The sequence below is a fragment of the Falco punctatus genome, assembly GCF_963210335.1.
Source record: "Falco punctatus genome assembly, chromosome: 3".
NCBI lineage: Eukaryota > Metazoa > Chordata > Aves > Falconiformes > Falconidae > Falco > Falco punctatus.
In genome coordinates this window covers 18,760,384-18,776,700 of record NC_137582.1, presented here as the reverse complement: position 1 = coordinate 18,776,700, position 16,317 = coordinate 18,760,384, and the positions used below count along the sequence as shown (strand labels likewise).

The 16,317-nt window shown below is 46.9% G+C and overlaps 1 protein-coding gene across 7 annotated transcripts in view; it reads left to right on the top strand.

The window, feature by feature from the left end:
- The window catches only part of ZHX2 (zinc fingers and homeoboxes 2), a 76,969-nt gene that overhangs the window by 40,617 nt on the left and 20,035 nt on the right, over positions 1 to 16,317 (top strand). Inside the window, exon 1 of one of the 7 annotated variants that reach the window (XM_080378216.1) lies at positions 1,742 to 14,661. The exons of the other annotated variants lie outside the window; for them this stretch is intronic. The gene's annotated coding sequence lies outside the window, so the exon portion shown is untranslated. Of the gene's footprint in view, positions 1 to 1,741; positions 14,662 to 16,317 lie in introns of those variants that run through there. 7 annotated transcript variants of the gene reach the window in all.

Sequence of the window (16,317 nt, the reverse complement as noted above, 5' to 3'; positions counted from 1 at the left end):
ATTGTGGTGAGAAGGCAGAGAGATAATGTTTCTACCTGGAATTTTCATTATGCAGCCAAATTTTAGGAAGAACACAGAGAAAAATGCTGCAGGATAACAGTCCTCCTTGGGCTATGTGCTAGGTTGTGAACAGAAATGCCCCCAGGTTACAGGTGAGAGAGATGTGGCCGATGGCCAAAATACGGATAGTAGAGCAGATGGGAAAACAGGGAAGGTCAGGAGCACCACCGTCCTGGAGCGGAGGTGGCACGGAGGCGAGCAGCGGGCTGTTGGGGAGGGATAGCAGTGCCAGGAGCCTGTGTGGTGGAGCAGACCCAGCAGCAAGCAATTTGGGGAATCCCTGATGCTTATTGCTCCCAAGTGCTGTGATGGGTGGCAGGTCTGGATGGTCGGATCTGCCCTGGAAAATGTTCCCAAGGAGGGAAATCAGGTTAGTCAGGAGGGAAAAAAGTAGAGGACAAGAGGCTGTATTTTCGTTTGGGTAGATGATACACTGGAGTTGTACTAGAAAAGCTGAAATGTGATTTGCAAGGGGCAATAAAAGCTCCTGTCTGCAAACAAAGACTGGTGTAAAAGATTTTACATACTGGGTCCTTGGCTCAGCCTCAGCTACTCAGCCTCTCTGTATGGGTGTAATGTGCTATATAGATTTTCAGTTCATAGCGATCTGGGACTGGCAAGTCGTCTGGAGAGGCACAACATGCACTCTGGCAGGTCTGACTTTCCCCACCCCTGAGGATAAGGGTGGATCCAAGCTGGCAAAACGCACTGCATGGGAGCGAAAGGCACATCTCTCCCCAGTGAGTGCTCAGCGATGGTGCAGTAACAAGGACACTCAAAAATGAAGCCCAAGGGTGCTTTTTTTTTTTTTTTTTTTTTTTTTTTTAATGATGGTTTGGGATCTGTGCACGCACCTTCTGTTGCAAGTCAGTGATCTGTCGCAAATCTCCATGTAACTGGAGTATGGGGTCTCTTCCCCTCACTCAAACCCTCACTCCTTACTTACACTTAGAGCTAACCCAGGCATTGCTAGCTTTTCTCTTTGATGGTCCCAGTTGATTAAAAACATGCACTGCTACTTCTGTGTCTGCCTGGTAAGAAAGAACATCAAAGGATGGGATAGTCAGGTGAATTAGAGGAAGAGAGACTGGAAGTGACAAAAGTGGCAGTGAATTTTCCTGGAGTTTTTCCATCTTCACCTGTCCCAGACCTTTCTGTTATCTTCTGCTGCTGTCGGTAGTTTTTAGTAGTGCCTTCCCAGTGCCTGCTCGCTTGCTGGGGTGTCTGTTGGACATCAGGAGGTTGACATACTTGAAGCAGGAGCACTTGAACCTGCAAGTAGTCTGCTCATGTATTGGAGATTATGCTCCTGTCTCCTCACCCAGCAAATGCAGTGTGTGGGGGGGTATATCACGTGCTTTGCATCACAAATAGTTTCACACAATGCAACCGTGATATTTACATGAGTAATGTGTGCTTAGTCTCAGTTTTGCTGTTTGGTGGAGTTAGGGTAGAGCATTGTAAGGCACCGAGCGCTGTAGTGGTCTCTGAGTTGTCTGGGTTTTTCACTGTCAACATTAGTCATGACTCAGGTATAAACAATCTGGCATGTTTCCTGTCTGCACTTCTCCAAGTACGGTCTTCTGCTTGCACACCTCAAACCAGACTGTAACTGTGTTTGCCATGCTCTGAAATCCAGCCAGGCTTGCTACGGATGAATCAAACCCCGCAGCGCTCAGGGCGGCTGGGTTTGGTGCTGCCGTGAGTGTGTGTAGGAAGGATGAGGAGTGAATACGGTGCTCAGGATTTACTATAGGAGGAGGCTCAAGTCCCATTAGGGTGGGGAATGGTCTGGCATTTATTATTATTTGTTATGACATGATAAGAAAATATATTTTATATTTGTGTAATAATCACTAGATAGTTATATAAATAGTTATGCATTCATTATTATAAATATGAAGAGGAACTGCATGGCTGGGGGGGTTTAGCTCTGTTGTAAAGTATTCAGTGGATTGCCATCTTGATGTAACCTTGCTCTCCACTGGTTTTGTCTTAAGTAATAGAGCCCACTGAGTGGCCACGGGCAGGTCATCCCTTTGATCTTGGAGGAGTGCAAAGGAGGAGCAACTTTCTTCTTTGTTCTTGCTTCTGCTGGAGTCAGTAGCAAAATTTCAGAGGACTTCAACAAGCTAGGATCAGCTTCTCTGCAAATACTCCCAAGGTACTTGGAGAAAGCACTTGCAAATAGGTGCAAAGCAGCTCATATGTGCCTGTGGTGGGGAAGGGAGTGCACCCTTAATAGGTGTTGCTTCATTATGAACACGTTCCCATTCCTTTTGGGGTGTGTTACCAAAAGGAAGAAACTTGGGCAGTGATAGTGTGATGTGTAGTGCTGCAACAGGCAGCGCTAAGTTTTGGGCCGTTAGTATAAAAAAGTGGCACAGCTTCTGTAAGAGAAGATCCAAAAGTGCCTTTACTGTCAGTGAAAACCTGAAGGCCATATTTCATGGGTGTCGTGAGGATCTATGACCATCTCTTTCCAGCCAAGTTGGGCTGAGTAATTGTGTCATTTGGGTGAACTCCTGACTGCATACGTTAGCCTCGTGCTAGCCCTGACCACCAGAGGTGGCTGTGAAATCAGAGGTATGCCCAGCGTGTGAAAAGTGGTGTAAAGCTTCCAGAGCTTGCCATTAATGTACATCACGTTTGGGGATCCTGGAGAGGGGGGTTGAGTGTCGGAAACAGGGCAGGCTGGGGATCAGGTTTGCATCCCCAGCATGCGGGGTGTGCACTGCCATCCCCTTGGGCTGCCCATGCTACCGCTGTGGGCACATCTCCCACCCCAGCAGGGAATTGCTCCAATGTGTCCTTAAGCCTGAGACCAACCAGATGGAAAAGTATCCTGTGCTCAGCCCCTGAGGTGGCCCCAGCACCACACTGCAGTCATGGGGTATCTGGTCCATGCAGAGCTGTGCACTCAGGGACATGACAGATAGAGGGGAGGGAGATGGTGACCTCCAAACAGCTGCTGTGGTGGCAGTGGGGAAGGGAAGAGTGTGTTAGCTGCCCTTGGTTTTGGGAGAGGGGTAGGTGACTCCAAAAGAGCCTTTAAATAGCAAAACAAGTAGCAAGGAATTTGGAGGGTTTCATAAGCTAGTTGCAAAAGGAATAAATGTGGAAAAAAGAAAAAAATCTCATTTGTGAGGGTGGGGAGTTTCTAGGCTGCGGCTCTGAGCAGCATCCCTGGGTTAGGAGTGCTGCGTAGCACAGCACTTGCAAGCGATGGAGCCATGTGATCCTTGCAGTATGTTGGCTTGCTTCAGCCTCATGGAGGCTTGGCTCCATACCTGCCTAGCACTGCTCTGCTCGTTTGTACATGCGCTCCTCACCCAGAGGTGCCACATCTGTGGGAGGGGGCTTACTGTGCCACCACCAGTGGCTGGGGCTTCCCAGTTAGCAAATACAAAAAAACCCCCAACTAGTAGGTTTAGCTGGTGAATTACCCCTGCAAATCGCCATCTCTGCATCTGACACCTGGCTTCTGCAACATGTCACTTTGTCTTCCAGCAAATATACAGCTGTGCCCATCAGGTCTCTGGCCAGTCATAGCTATGTGTTGAAGCTGTTGCTTCTCCTAAAAACCTCAGGCTATTTACTGTGCTCTGGGATATGTCAGTGGGATGGGGCACTGGGCTCAGGTGTCGTGTCCTCTTCTGTGGCTGCCTGAAACATATGCCTGTAAATTTAGCAGTGGTAACATCAATGTAATGAGCTCTGAGTGCTGTGTGGCATCGTTAGTGTGACAGCTGCTGGAAAATTGCAGCATCCCTTTCCAAGACCCCTTCCCAACAACCTGAGCACCAAGGTGATGCCATGCCAACCACCCACTGGCTATTAAAGCCTCCCTTAAAGTGTGCTGCTTTTGTGCTGCTTCCAAACCCCAGAATTTTGCAATAAATGATGATTTCAAAATGCATCAGTTCTTGCCCCATGCGGTGCATGTCTGTGGCCTTGCCTGCTCCCAGTGTCATGTCCGCTCAGGTGGAGGCTCCTGGGTGCATTGAGCGTGACAGCCTGCTCAGGTTCTGTGCTGTTGTCATGGCTGTCCAGCACCAGGTGTGTTTTGGGGGAGAAATGACCCTCTTTTGGGCAGCACCGTCAGTTGCTATCAGTCAACTCGCTTTGGTTTTCAGGGGGCTCCAGCAGGATTAATCTGGCTGGCACTGTCCAACACTGCTTGGTGCCTGTGCTCTTCCTTGAGACCTCTAAAAGGAGGGACAGTCCCCAGTGTCACCTCTCAGGAAATACTTGATGTTCAAAGAGTTCATGTAATTAGCTGTATTTTTCTTCTTGGATACCACCTAATCTACTTGAGTGAATGAGCCATCTATCCATTCCATTTGCTTCAGCAAGACCGGCTGGGGCATTATGTACCTCGGTGTGTGTTTTGCTGCTTTCCCTGGCTCTTCCTGCCGGTGGGAGCCTCGGCTGGGATGGCAGTGCAGACCCAGATAACATCATAGCTGGCATATTTGCTGGGGAAAAAAGCACTCAAGACCTAACAAGAAGCTTAATATTCACAAGTTGCTGTAAGAACTGTGTCACGCTAGTGACTGTGTCAGACGCCTGTATGAAATGTGTACCATTTTTTTCCAGGATACTGAACTCCTGGGGTCCCATTAAATTGTTTGGAAATTCAGGTACTGGACACATCTGAAAATTAGTCTGTGGCTGCTTTACAAAGCCTGGATTTTATTCCAGGCAATTGGAAGGTCAGGGAAGGGGGCTTTATATTCCTGTAAGTGAATTTGGTGGATTTTTTTTCTTATTTAGTCAAAAAGATGACTGATAGCATTGCTAAATTCATGCACACTGCCAGCCTGTGCATCCTTTCCTCTGTGGGTTACTGGGGGTGACTGGTGTTCCTCTGCTGCTCCTTATCCCTTTATCCAAGACCCCCTTCAGCAGAAGCTGGGTGCCAGGTTGCTCTGTGCGCCTTCACCACAGCAGTGGATAACCCAAGGTGAGCCACGTTCCATAAGAAGTCCGGGATGGTGGTCCCCCCTTTGCAAAGGCTGACGTCATTCTGGTGGGCACCACTCGCTCTTTGCCCTCTGCAGGGCAGGAGCATGCCCAGCCCTTTGCCTGAAGGGACTGAACAAAATTTGTCTGACTGCACGAGTTGAAATTTGTTTGGTTTAACCTTAAAACAAATTTGCCTGCAAGGGGCTATTGTCAAGAGACAGTAATGCTTGGTGTTGCTTGTTGTTCCTGAGCCACTGATTGTAGAGCATCTAGCTTATTGCAAAATTGCTATTTTTATCATAGCATAAAATGGTTAGTAGAGAGTTTTGAAGCGTATGTGTTGACTCATGGAGACAGCAATATTTAACACTTTTTTTTTTTTCCTTTTTTTTACGTTCAAAGCAATTTACAGCTAATAATCCTCCTAACTCCCCTTTGTATAGGGAAATAGTGTTTGAACTCTTTGGGACAGATATTGGGGCTTGTTTGGTTTTGCAGCGCTGAAGTTGTGATTGGGGAAAAACTGATGATCTGGGAGAATCCTGCCTAGTAATAATACAGAGAAACCACTTTACATGAATAGCTCAAAAATGCTGGAGAAGGTATTGGGATTGGGATGTTTCTAGTGCTAACAGTTAAACCATATCCTGTCTTTCTCAAATTTATGAGAAGCAGTTTTATCTGTCTCCAGAGGTTTTCTTTTGTTGTTTAAAGTTCCATAAATCTACATGGGAGATCTTAAAATTGGATGAGAACTGTGTGACTGAGGCACTTCTGAGTTAAATTGTAACTTGAATCATAAGAAAATAAAGGTTCTCTTGGCGTGTTGCATTAGTGGGATATATTTGAACCAGTGTGTTGCATGTCATTAAACATATGGTGAATCACATCTGACATACATGCCAAAAAGACTCTTGAGATAATGGGACCAAAATGTCGTGCAGTAACAATGTTCACATAACAGAGTAATTTCCTGGAATATAATCCTCAGGGAATGTAAAATTAAATTTGAAAATGTATCCCCATCTCTATCTTGCCCCTTGTAAAGTAAAACCACTGGAAATTGTTAACTCCTTGGTGGTTCTTACAGCAACTTGTGAATATTAAGCTTTCTGTTGGGTCTTGAGTGCTTTTTTGCCTACCCCAACTTCACCTGCCCAAGGACAAAGTGAATCCATGCATCATTCATCTGTAGCATCGCTACACTCGTGCTGCCTGTGGTGGAGGTTCCCCATAGAGACAGGGATGTCTTCTGCTTTGTTCTTTGTGTCTGCCACTGTTCTTCAGGCCTTCAGGTTTCCTGAAACAGTGACCACTTTGGGTAATGCCACTGCCGTGTGTAATGTGATGGGCAGAAAAAGATTTTCTGGGCTTGTTTGGGGTTTATAGGACGTACTCAACTAAAAGGCATTGTGCGTAGTTAAGCATATTTTGTGCAGTTAAGTGTATAGTGGATCGGTGCTGGCACAAACAGTGGTGTTCTCCAGGGATCTTTTACACCTTAAGAGAAAGTATAACCTGGTCCAATTATGGTGACCTGAAACTGCGGTAATTAAACTTAAGATGTTACTAAGGCTGTAGGGTAGGGATTTCGGAAAGCTAGCTTCCAAACCTGCTCCATCTGTCCTTAGTCTGAGCTTTAAACATAGACTTTAACTTCTAGCTATTCTTCCTTAACTTCCACTGTGTTAGTCAAGCAGCTTAATTCACTGGGAACTCTTACAGGCTCTGGTGTGTTTACACAGCCCTTATTAAATTAGATTGGAACAGCACTGTGGAATTTGAAAGAAAAGCAGAATGTGGATTCGTGATCTTTCTTTGTTTTGTAGCCTTTTTGAAGGAGGAGGCTTGGGGTGCCTTTGTTTATGTGTAGATAGAAATCACTAGCAAAACAGACCAAAAATGTGGTTTTATCATTGCTGCCTCGGCCAACATGCTGAATTGAGATGGGCATTCCTGTAGGTTGGGCTAAAATTGGGTGGGAATGAGGGGACGTTGCAGCTCCTGTGCGTTTGGCATGGGAGAGGAAATCCTGGAGCGCTGACCAGGGCTCTGCTGGTGGAGGGAAGGTGGGAAGTTTTTTTGTATTTATTCTCCTCTTCCCTTCTGTCCAAGCCCTTGTAGCCCTTTGCTGTTGCCTGTTCCTTTCTCTCCCCCTTCCCCTTGTCAGCATCCCAACACCTGCTGTTTTCATCATCTGCCTACAGATCACCCTTCTTCCCCTCAGGAAAACCCTCGGCTATTATCCATGTGCGAGTGCACACACACACACACAAAATAAACTTACGGTCCCACCAGGATAAATACTCTGTTAAAATCACACATGTAACATCATCAAAGCTCTGGTTTAAGCAGGGCAGATGGAAAATGCCCTGCTGACCTAATGCCCATTAAAAAAATTTATCTGTAGCTGGTGTCAATGGGCTGCTTTCTTCTTTTCCTTTCTTTCTCTTTCTTATCATTTCGGTGCTTTCTCTTCAGAAGAACTTCAGTGCTGCATTAAAGAGGTTACAGGTGCTTTTCATCTTTACCTTTTTTTTTTTTTTTTTTTTTTAAATCCGCAATTTTACTTCTTCCCAGCAAGCCTCAGGGTTTTTTGTTGTTTTTTATTTTAAAGCAATTGATTCATAGCTCTCCTACCTGCTGGGAAAGATTGACCCTCTATTGAGCATCTTCAGACAGCCCTTCTTTTGAGTCACTCGGGACTGGAAGCGAGCAGAGGGCCAAGGCTGAAAGGTGTTTCTTTCCTAGTGCTGTTTGCACCCTAAGGAAACAGCGATGCATGCACTGTTTTTGTATAGCTTCATATACATCATGTATGTATATGCCCCCATCTTGAAATGGGGTTATCCAAGGAGGAAAGGCTTTTTTTTTTTTCCCCCACTAATATCCTCTTGATTTTTTTACTTCAGATCTGAGTGAAATCTCATTGCACTTGGCCCCCCTCCCGTAGTATGTTTTTGGTGGGTTTCTGCTGTGTGGTTTTGGGGCTGGTGATGGTGGTTTTGTTTTCTCAAACCTCAGGTAGCGCTTTGGGTCCTCTGAACCATGAGGTGTGGATCCTATCTGAAGCCCCTTCCAGTGGGTTAAATAATTTGTGGTTCCTCTCCCACTATGTTGCCCTGGTCTTCCCCTGCATGTCAGGGGCAGGAGACACGGGGCAAGCAGCAGTGCTGAGCCACCATGCTAAGTGAACAGGGAAGGACGCCTTCCACATCGCTTCACTGCAAGCTCGATGGACCACAGGGGCTTTCCCATTGTTCAGCGTTTGAAGCCCTGAGAAGATAACCTCAGGGCAGGCTGGAAGAGGTTTATGGTGGATTTTTTTTTGGTGGGTTTTTTGTTGTTGTTGTTTTGTTTTCGGTGCCTGCCATCTGATACCAACGCTAAATTGTTTCGCCCTTCAAAGGAACAAACTCGACGTGCTGGGTTGGCTGTTCTTCGTCCTTTCTAAAGGATGAATCAGCCAGCACCGAATTTCCTCAGCCGAGTCTTCTGCTTTTATGCATTGGTCTGAAAACACTGACCTCAGCAGTTAGGCTGATTTATTCCACAAAAGGAGTAAAATCTGTCTGTCCTTGTTTGACTTGAGTTTTGAAGGAATAAGATTGAGAATTAAAAGCAAATGAAGATAAGAAAACAAGAGAGACCCTTTTTTTAACTTGCTTTCCTATACATAATATTGAGGCTCCTTTCTCACTCACTCGTGCATCAGCTAAACCAACTTCCATGGACATCACCCTTGAACTCTTTTTATTTAGTGCCACCTTTCATCGTTAGGAAATGGCTAGAGATGCCGCGTTTGAACCTTGGCAAGTGACAGAGACCAGCAAAGATTTAGACACCGCCCCTGCTCTGAAGATGAATCAAACACGGGGTGACCCGTCCTGTCTTGTCTCTCCCGTCCCTTCTTGCCCAGGGCTGGTTTGAATGCAGCTCGCCGATGTGAGCCACCAGTATTTGGAGAGGAGGGGTTTGGGAGCCGATTGCAGCAGCCGGATCCAATTTCTCAGCAGCGTTGTATGCAATTGGCCTGTGTTTCATCATATTCGCTTTATTTTAATAAGTGTTACGAGAGGACTGCTCAGTGACTGAGTAAGGATTTTCCATTACAGGCTCTGCAGCTTTTTCCACGCTCCCTGGCTCTTCCCTCCTCTTGCGGTACCACGCGCTGGATAACTTTGCTTTAGAAATTATTTTTTTGTAATTTTTTTTTCCCCAAAATGAGAGCAGAGGCCCGTGGACTTCATGAGCAGGATGGGATGTTAAGGCTTTCTTGCTCCCTCTCTTTCTCACCTCTGACTTATTTTTTTAACCCTTTAATTTACTGCTGTGAGGCCACAGGAGACAGCAGGGGAACTGAGTGTATTGGGTAATACTGGGTCTGATTCCTCCCCAAGGCAGGAGCAGCCCTCCTCTGCAGGGACTGCTTCTCAGGAGCATTTCTAGAGGCCACACAAATCAGGAGCTGTGTGAGCAGCTTGTCTGGTTTCTTCTGCCCAAGCTTCCTTCACACCCTAAACACTTGGTGGGGTTGGAAGAGCCAGAAGGCATTGGAGGAGAAGCAGATCACCTCCACGGTGCAAAGAAATCATGAAGATGAGGAATTTGGGGGAGGAAAGACAAAAGTAATTCAAGAATTCCGTTGGTTTCTTCTGGCTTTTGTTTTTCCTTGGTTCCTCTTTCAGGTGAGGAGCATGCACTAAGTCTTGATCTAGTTTCCTGAATATCACAGGAGTTGCTTCAGGAAACGTTCGTCATCACATGTCTCCCTGTCAGCAGGCAGCTGGCCTGCTAGAACTGAAGTTCTACACAGAAACGTGTGTTTTGCCAATGCTTTTGTTGGGAAAGAGGCCTGAAGCCCAGGCTGAATTTGAGAGGTGATGGCTGATGAATGCTCCTCTGAGATGTGATTTCAGGTCTCTGCCCTCTCCAGCCTTACTGATGCGACTATTCTCTCTCCCCTTCCTCCCTTCTTAGTTGGATTTTGTGGTCAGGAGACTACAGATAATAGCATCAGCTCTTTCTGTGGAACGTGGGTTTTCCTAAACCTCTGAAACTGTTGTGCAACTAAACTTTCACATAAAGCCGCAGGAGAAGTTACCCAGACTGGAGCGGTCCAGGCTTATCGTGGTGCTTAAGGCAGAGTCTTGCAGGTGATAAGACAGGAGGGAATGCTGCTGGGAAGAGGGGAAGGGGTGCAAAATCCTTGGAAGCTGGCTTGTGTGTCAGTTTTGGATCCCAGTTAGTTACACAAAGGGTTTGACTACGTGGCTAGGCAAGCTTGAGAGCCTAGCCCATGTTTAGTTGGTGCCGCAGCAATAGCGGCTTGGTCCTAGCAGGACATCAGGCACAGCATCCAGCGATGGCTAGCGGAGGTGTGGGCGGGAGCTGGTGAGCACCCTGCCTGCCTGCCCTCCATATTGGCTGGGGCTGCCCATGGCAGTGGTGACCCCAGCATGGTTGTCCTGCCAGTGCTGGGAGCAACACAAGCTTCTGCCTGTCCTCCAAAAGGAGATGTCCCCCAGCGAGCATCCTGCTGTTAGATGTAGAGACCATCTGAGAACATGGCCCTGTTGCCTTAATTCCACTCCTGTCTGGTACAGAAAACAATTTGGGGACTACAAAGGTAATTTTCCGTGCTGTTTAGGAAACAAAATACGTTGACTGTGCTTTACAAAGCAAGCAAACCAACCAACCTGCAAATGACCGAGCAGCTGGTTGACAGTTGGAGCTAAGATGCGTTCCTCGGCAGTGAGGCGGTGGGAGTGCTGCCATTCCCCAGTGCCTCTGCTTCCCTGGGGTGACAGGGTTGCCAGGCTGAAGCCGACAGCCAGAGCTTTTCAGCAGGCTCTTTCCCTGCCTTCCTTTGCTGTGCAGCGAAGTCCGTGTGGAACAGCAGGCTGGGTGCTGGTGGGTTGCCATGGAAAGAGCTGCCACATCACACGGAGTTCATAGTGGGGTGTTTGGTGGCTTTTTCATTTTGAGAGATAAATTTTCACGGTAAAACTGGGAGATGTAAACGCTGTAAACTGGGAGATGAACTAAATTAATGCAAGCTGGTCACAATATCAGTGGTTCTTGAAATTATATCATTAAGGATCTTTTTTTTTTTTTCCCTCCTCTTCCCTTGGAAGGAGGACACATGTGTTTTGGCAAACAAATATTGAATATTAGTGTCATGCCGGATTTTGATGACTGGTTGGTTGGAGCCTGTTTTGCAGTGCAGGGGAGAGAGTAGGAAGGAGGAGATTTTGCTGGAGCGGGTGGGAGCAAGCGTAAGCCCTGGGCACGCTGCTGCAGACCTGGTCCTGGCCTCCCAGAAACTGGAGGAGAAGAAACCCCGTTTAAAATAATCATAATAAAAAACATCTAAAAAAAATAAAAAGGATTTAGATAAATACCCTTCAGTGAGAAAATGTTTTAAGGAGCAATTCTCCTCCTTTTCTGCATTTCTCAAGTATTGCTCAAGCATCATTGTTACAGTTTGTTCATCTGGACATGCTATGAAGTAGCCCTGGGGGAATCCAGGCACCAGAGAGACAAAGAAGCCGATGCCTGCGATGACTCGGCCCCGCATGGGGAATAGGGACTACGCCTGGATGAAAATGCATGGGAGGAGATGGGAGGAGGCAACCACCAAAGCATACTTTGTCATGCTTTAAGGTGTTCTGATGGCAAATGCTTCTGCTGGTAAGAAATAAATGAATGGGAGGTTTCGCCAGTTAGTTTGTTTGTTTGTTTGTTTGTTTTCCTTGGCTGTTTGTTCTTCAGCATAGTAATAATCTGGGTGAAACGTGGTCCCTTTGTGGTTTGGGAATGTAAGGGGTGTTCCGGGCAGGCACCAAAGCATCAAGGCTTTGGATGGTCCAGATCAAACTCAGTTTTGGAAGTAGGAACTGGTTTGTTCTGCATCCCTCGATGTTTAAGAATAGAAGTGGAAGAAACAAAACGTGTGCTTCTTTGTGGCACACTCTGTGGCAGAAGCCTGCAAAGGCACGGCTTGTGCTGGACTGATTGTATTTATGAGTGTGTCAGTTAATTATTTTTTTTTTAATACCTAATCGGGTCTTCTGAAACCAGTTATTTCCAAAGATTCTTTTCACTCTTTTCCACTGCGTGTTTCCAAAAGAAGCATTGTTTCTTTTGATTTGGGATATTTAATCATTTGTGCGATCCAGTAATCTTCTCCTCTTTGTATTTCCCGGGTAAAATGAAAACGCAGACATTCGCATCCTGCTACATCCCACTCCTTTTCCAGTGTCATTGTGTCAAGGTGTACTCACCCTCAGTCCCCTGCCACCCGTATCAGCATCCTTTCCCAGAGCTCCTGGGTGCTGGCAGCTCCTGTCCTGGCCCGGGGACCCTCATTGCAATGGCCAGATGAGGGAAAGGTGGGACAGGCTGGGTTCAAAGCAGTGCCCCAGAGCTGTTGTGCTGAAATAAATAATATATATATATACACAGAGGCTGGCAGATTAAACACAGTGGGGAAACGTGGCACAAAGGAATCACATGTTGTTAGATCAGATCTATCTGCAAAGTTTCTGGCCTCCTGAGGACGAGAATATACCTGGAAATTGGAGAGCCTTATATTCAGGTGGTCTTTTAGTATCCAGGTAGCAAAAGTCCTGCGAGGAGGCTGAGGGCAGAGCTCCAGCAGTCACTCAGGCCCATCTCTGCTGCAAGTCCAGTTAGAGTTCGCAGGAATGAAAGCCCCAAAAAGCAGTGACTGCTCCCCTCTGTCCCGCGGGGCCTGACGTGGGAAAGAGTTTGTGTCTGGGAGGGGGACGGTGTTTGGGCTGGTGGGTGGCAGTTGTCGGGGAGCGTTTCTAACTCAGCTATGGAAACCCAACTCTGTGTGACAAGGGGGAAGGATTGCATTGTGTGTCCAACTTCTGGCACGAACAAAGGTCCTTTGTGGCCATGCCAAATTCTCCCAACAGCAAAACTGTTAGTGTGCACAGAGGGCAGCCGCTCTGCCCTGTGACTAATCGCAGCAGCAGCAGCAGCAGCGGGTGCTGCTGGGAGGAAGAGGAAGCTCCTTGGATCCCGTGATCCCCAGGGGCAAAATGCATTTGTTTGCCTGCCTAATTAATGCCTGTAGGGATGCTTAATAAACTATACACACCCACCCGAAATCTGAGCATACCGCGTGGCAAGGCGGGCCTTTTCCCCATAAGCCAGTGTAGTTTTGAAAGCCTTTCTAACTCTTCCTTTTTTTTTTTTTTTTTTAAATTTAAAAATTCTATGTATAGTCTATGATCTTCCTATGGAACATAAGTACTTGATTAGGAGCATATTTGTTGGATGACAGAAGAAATTAGAACAGTGTTACTTTGTGAATAACTTCAGCTCCAAGCAACTGTTAATTTTGAGCTTCAGATGGTGTAGACATCTGGAACATCAGTGATGTTTCAGCTGGCTTCTGGTTTCCAATGATGGGCAATAGCTGGTGGCTTTTGGTCTTGTATTAGATGTCTTAAATGCACAGTCAGCTGGGGGAAGTGACCTGCAGTGAAGGGAAAGCACGCCAATGTTTTAGAGGACCTTGCTATTCATTGTCTCTCTGCCTCTTCTGCTGAACATGTGATAGGTCTTCTGTCACACCGTTTATAGGATTATACTAAAGCAAAGTGTTTTGTATGGGCTTGAGGTCTGGGCTCTTACTAGGAGAAGGAGAAATAATTAAATATGCTTTGCAAACAAAGTACCGAGATAAAATTTGAAGGCAGTAAGGGGAAAATGATGTGTGCGGGTGATCTAAGTGGGAATTGCAGGAGATGAAGTACAGCAGATGTAATAAAACAACTTCAACAGGCACAGCATGTGATTAGGATGATGGAAAACAGAGTAGCTAAGCATCTTTTAGAGGGTCATTTTCAGTGTTTGACCTCAGAGCTGACAGAGGAACTGATGAAAGGATAATGTGAAGTATGCTTGGAACACTCAGCTTGCGTTACCAGCTATAGGAAAAAAATACATCTTGGACTGAAAGAGGTGTGGATCAACTCTTCTGGGGCCTCCAGAGCCAGAGAGAGAAGAAAACAACTGTATTGATGGTGCCCACAGACTTTGGATGAGATGGGGTTGTCATGAGAAGGTCTTCATTGCACAGGAACCATCTCTAAACTACTGGATTTTTGCAGAATTTAGGCCAAAAAATGGAAGGGGGAAGAGTTCTTGAACTGTAGGGTTCAAGCAAGGGAAGATGGAGGGAATTGGTGCAGCTCTGCTTGTGATGTGTTCTGCTGCAGCTGCAGAGGAAGGTAGCTTTTAGCTTGTGTAAGGGTAGAGGAAGTTTTGGCACTGTGGGAAGCAGACAGGCTTTTCTGCTGCATACATGCACCTGGCCCGATGAGTGATTTCTGGGGGAAGGCAGATAGTTCAGACCTTTGATCTTCAGACTTTTGCTTCCTCCCGTGAGCCTGCTGGTGAGAGTTGTGGTGGCGGTGTGACTTGTGTGCTTGTTTGTTGAGACCTCATCTAAGAGTACCAGTTCCTTTTGCAGGGGCTGTTAAATATTTTTCGGCTCGTGAGGCAGGAGGATAACCTGAGTTTAGCAGAGGATGGAGCAGTAGCCTGTAGCACAGAAAACCTGGATGCAGTTTCCAGCACTGGTGAAGACCTTGGGTAAGGCGTAATTTTTGCACTGTCGCTACCCCATGCCTTTTGGTGGCAGCAAGCTGTAAATTGACTTGGCCATGTAACGAAGCCTCAGCCACACTCTCTTCATGCCTTAATTGCCCATCTGAGCAACGGGGATAATATCAGCGCCTTAATTCACAGGCCTGCTGTGAGGATAGATGTCTTAACAGCTGTAAAGCCTCTTGAATACTGGGCCTGTGGGATCCTCTGATCACCAGAGGTCGTTAACTAAGGCGGACTTCTACATGAGGGGAAAGGACCCAGAAAAAATACCTGTTTTATGTCGTTGGTGGAAGTTGTGTCATTGCTTTTAGAGAAGAAAAGCCTCCAAATGTGGAACTACGTTTTTCATGGGCTGATAGAAGGCCACTTTTGAAACAGCCTTCCCTTTAAGCAAGTCGAACACAGTGAAGTTTAATATAAAATGCAACAAGATGAGAGTGCATGCTGTTTACACCAAGATACTTGCAAAGCCCCTCAGCAGAACCAGATCTGCTTATCACTGGGGCCCAAGGGAGCTGAGGAGGTCAGACTGCAGCAGAGCACTGCATAGGCACATACTCTTTCTTCCAAGCACCTCGTTCCTGTTAACCAGCAGCAGCCGCCACCTTTCCTGTGTGCTGGGACAGCAGAGATGTGGCCTGTGGACATCTGTTTTTTTGTCTGTCTTGGCTGGGAGGGTGGGCACCAGCTACGGTTGGGAAAAAAATTGTGTCAGGTTTGAGGAAGATGTATTTTCCCAGCAATACAGGGGTTCATCTGTGTCACAGGAGTCTCCTAGAGATCCAGGTTAGGAAACACATGTGCATCATCTGCCAGCAGTTTGGGGTCATTCATCTGAACTTGGCTAGCAAGCAGGAGACCTGACCTGGCTATGGGCACAGGCAGCACGGGTGTTCGCAAGCATGTTCCCCCGAGCCAGCAGGCCTACGTGCACTGGGGGTCTGTTCGCACCCCCAGACAGAAATGTGGTATTTTGGGCATGGAATGCCTGAGGTTTGCCTCCTTGGTTCAGGGTATCGAACCATGTGAGGCAGGCCAACAGCTGACTGTTCATGTCCTTAAAACTGGAGCTGTCCTGAAGTGCCTTGGACATCAGATTGGTTTGGTGTCCTCTGGCTGAGTTTGGAGGACGCTGGGTGTCCAGCTCCTGTGAAAATCCATTTGGCAGTTTCCAGGGGTGGTATGGTTCCAAAGGAGGTGTGTTGGAATTCCTGCTTCTGGAAATGTAGAGGTGAATGTTTCTGTTGCATCTGGTGGGCTCAGAGGTGCTGCTATGTACCCCGAACGCAGCTTTTGGGCTTCCTCCAGTAGCGCCTGGCACTGTAGCTCAAGGCTTCCCATTCAGGAAGTGATTATTTTTAGTTGTCGCAATTGTAAGTCAGACCTAATGTTTTAAAAGGGGAAATGATTGTGTACCGAAGCTTTTCCCCGTGGTGTAGAGGTTCAGGCTGTGTAAGCAGTGTCTATCTGGATGACTTGAAGTGATAGCCCTCGAGTTCACCGGGGCGTAGACGAGTGGAGAGGGAAATGGGGGCAGGAGGGAAGAATAGCAGTGTTTGGGGGGCAGAGTTAAAAAGCATCCCGTGGGAGGGAGATGTTACGCTAGGCTGCTTGTAGTGTTTTATCCTCTTGTCTGTA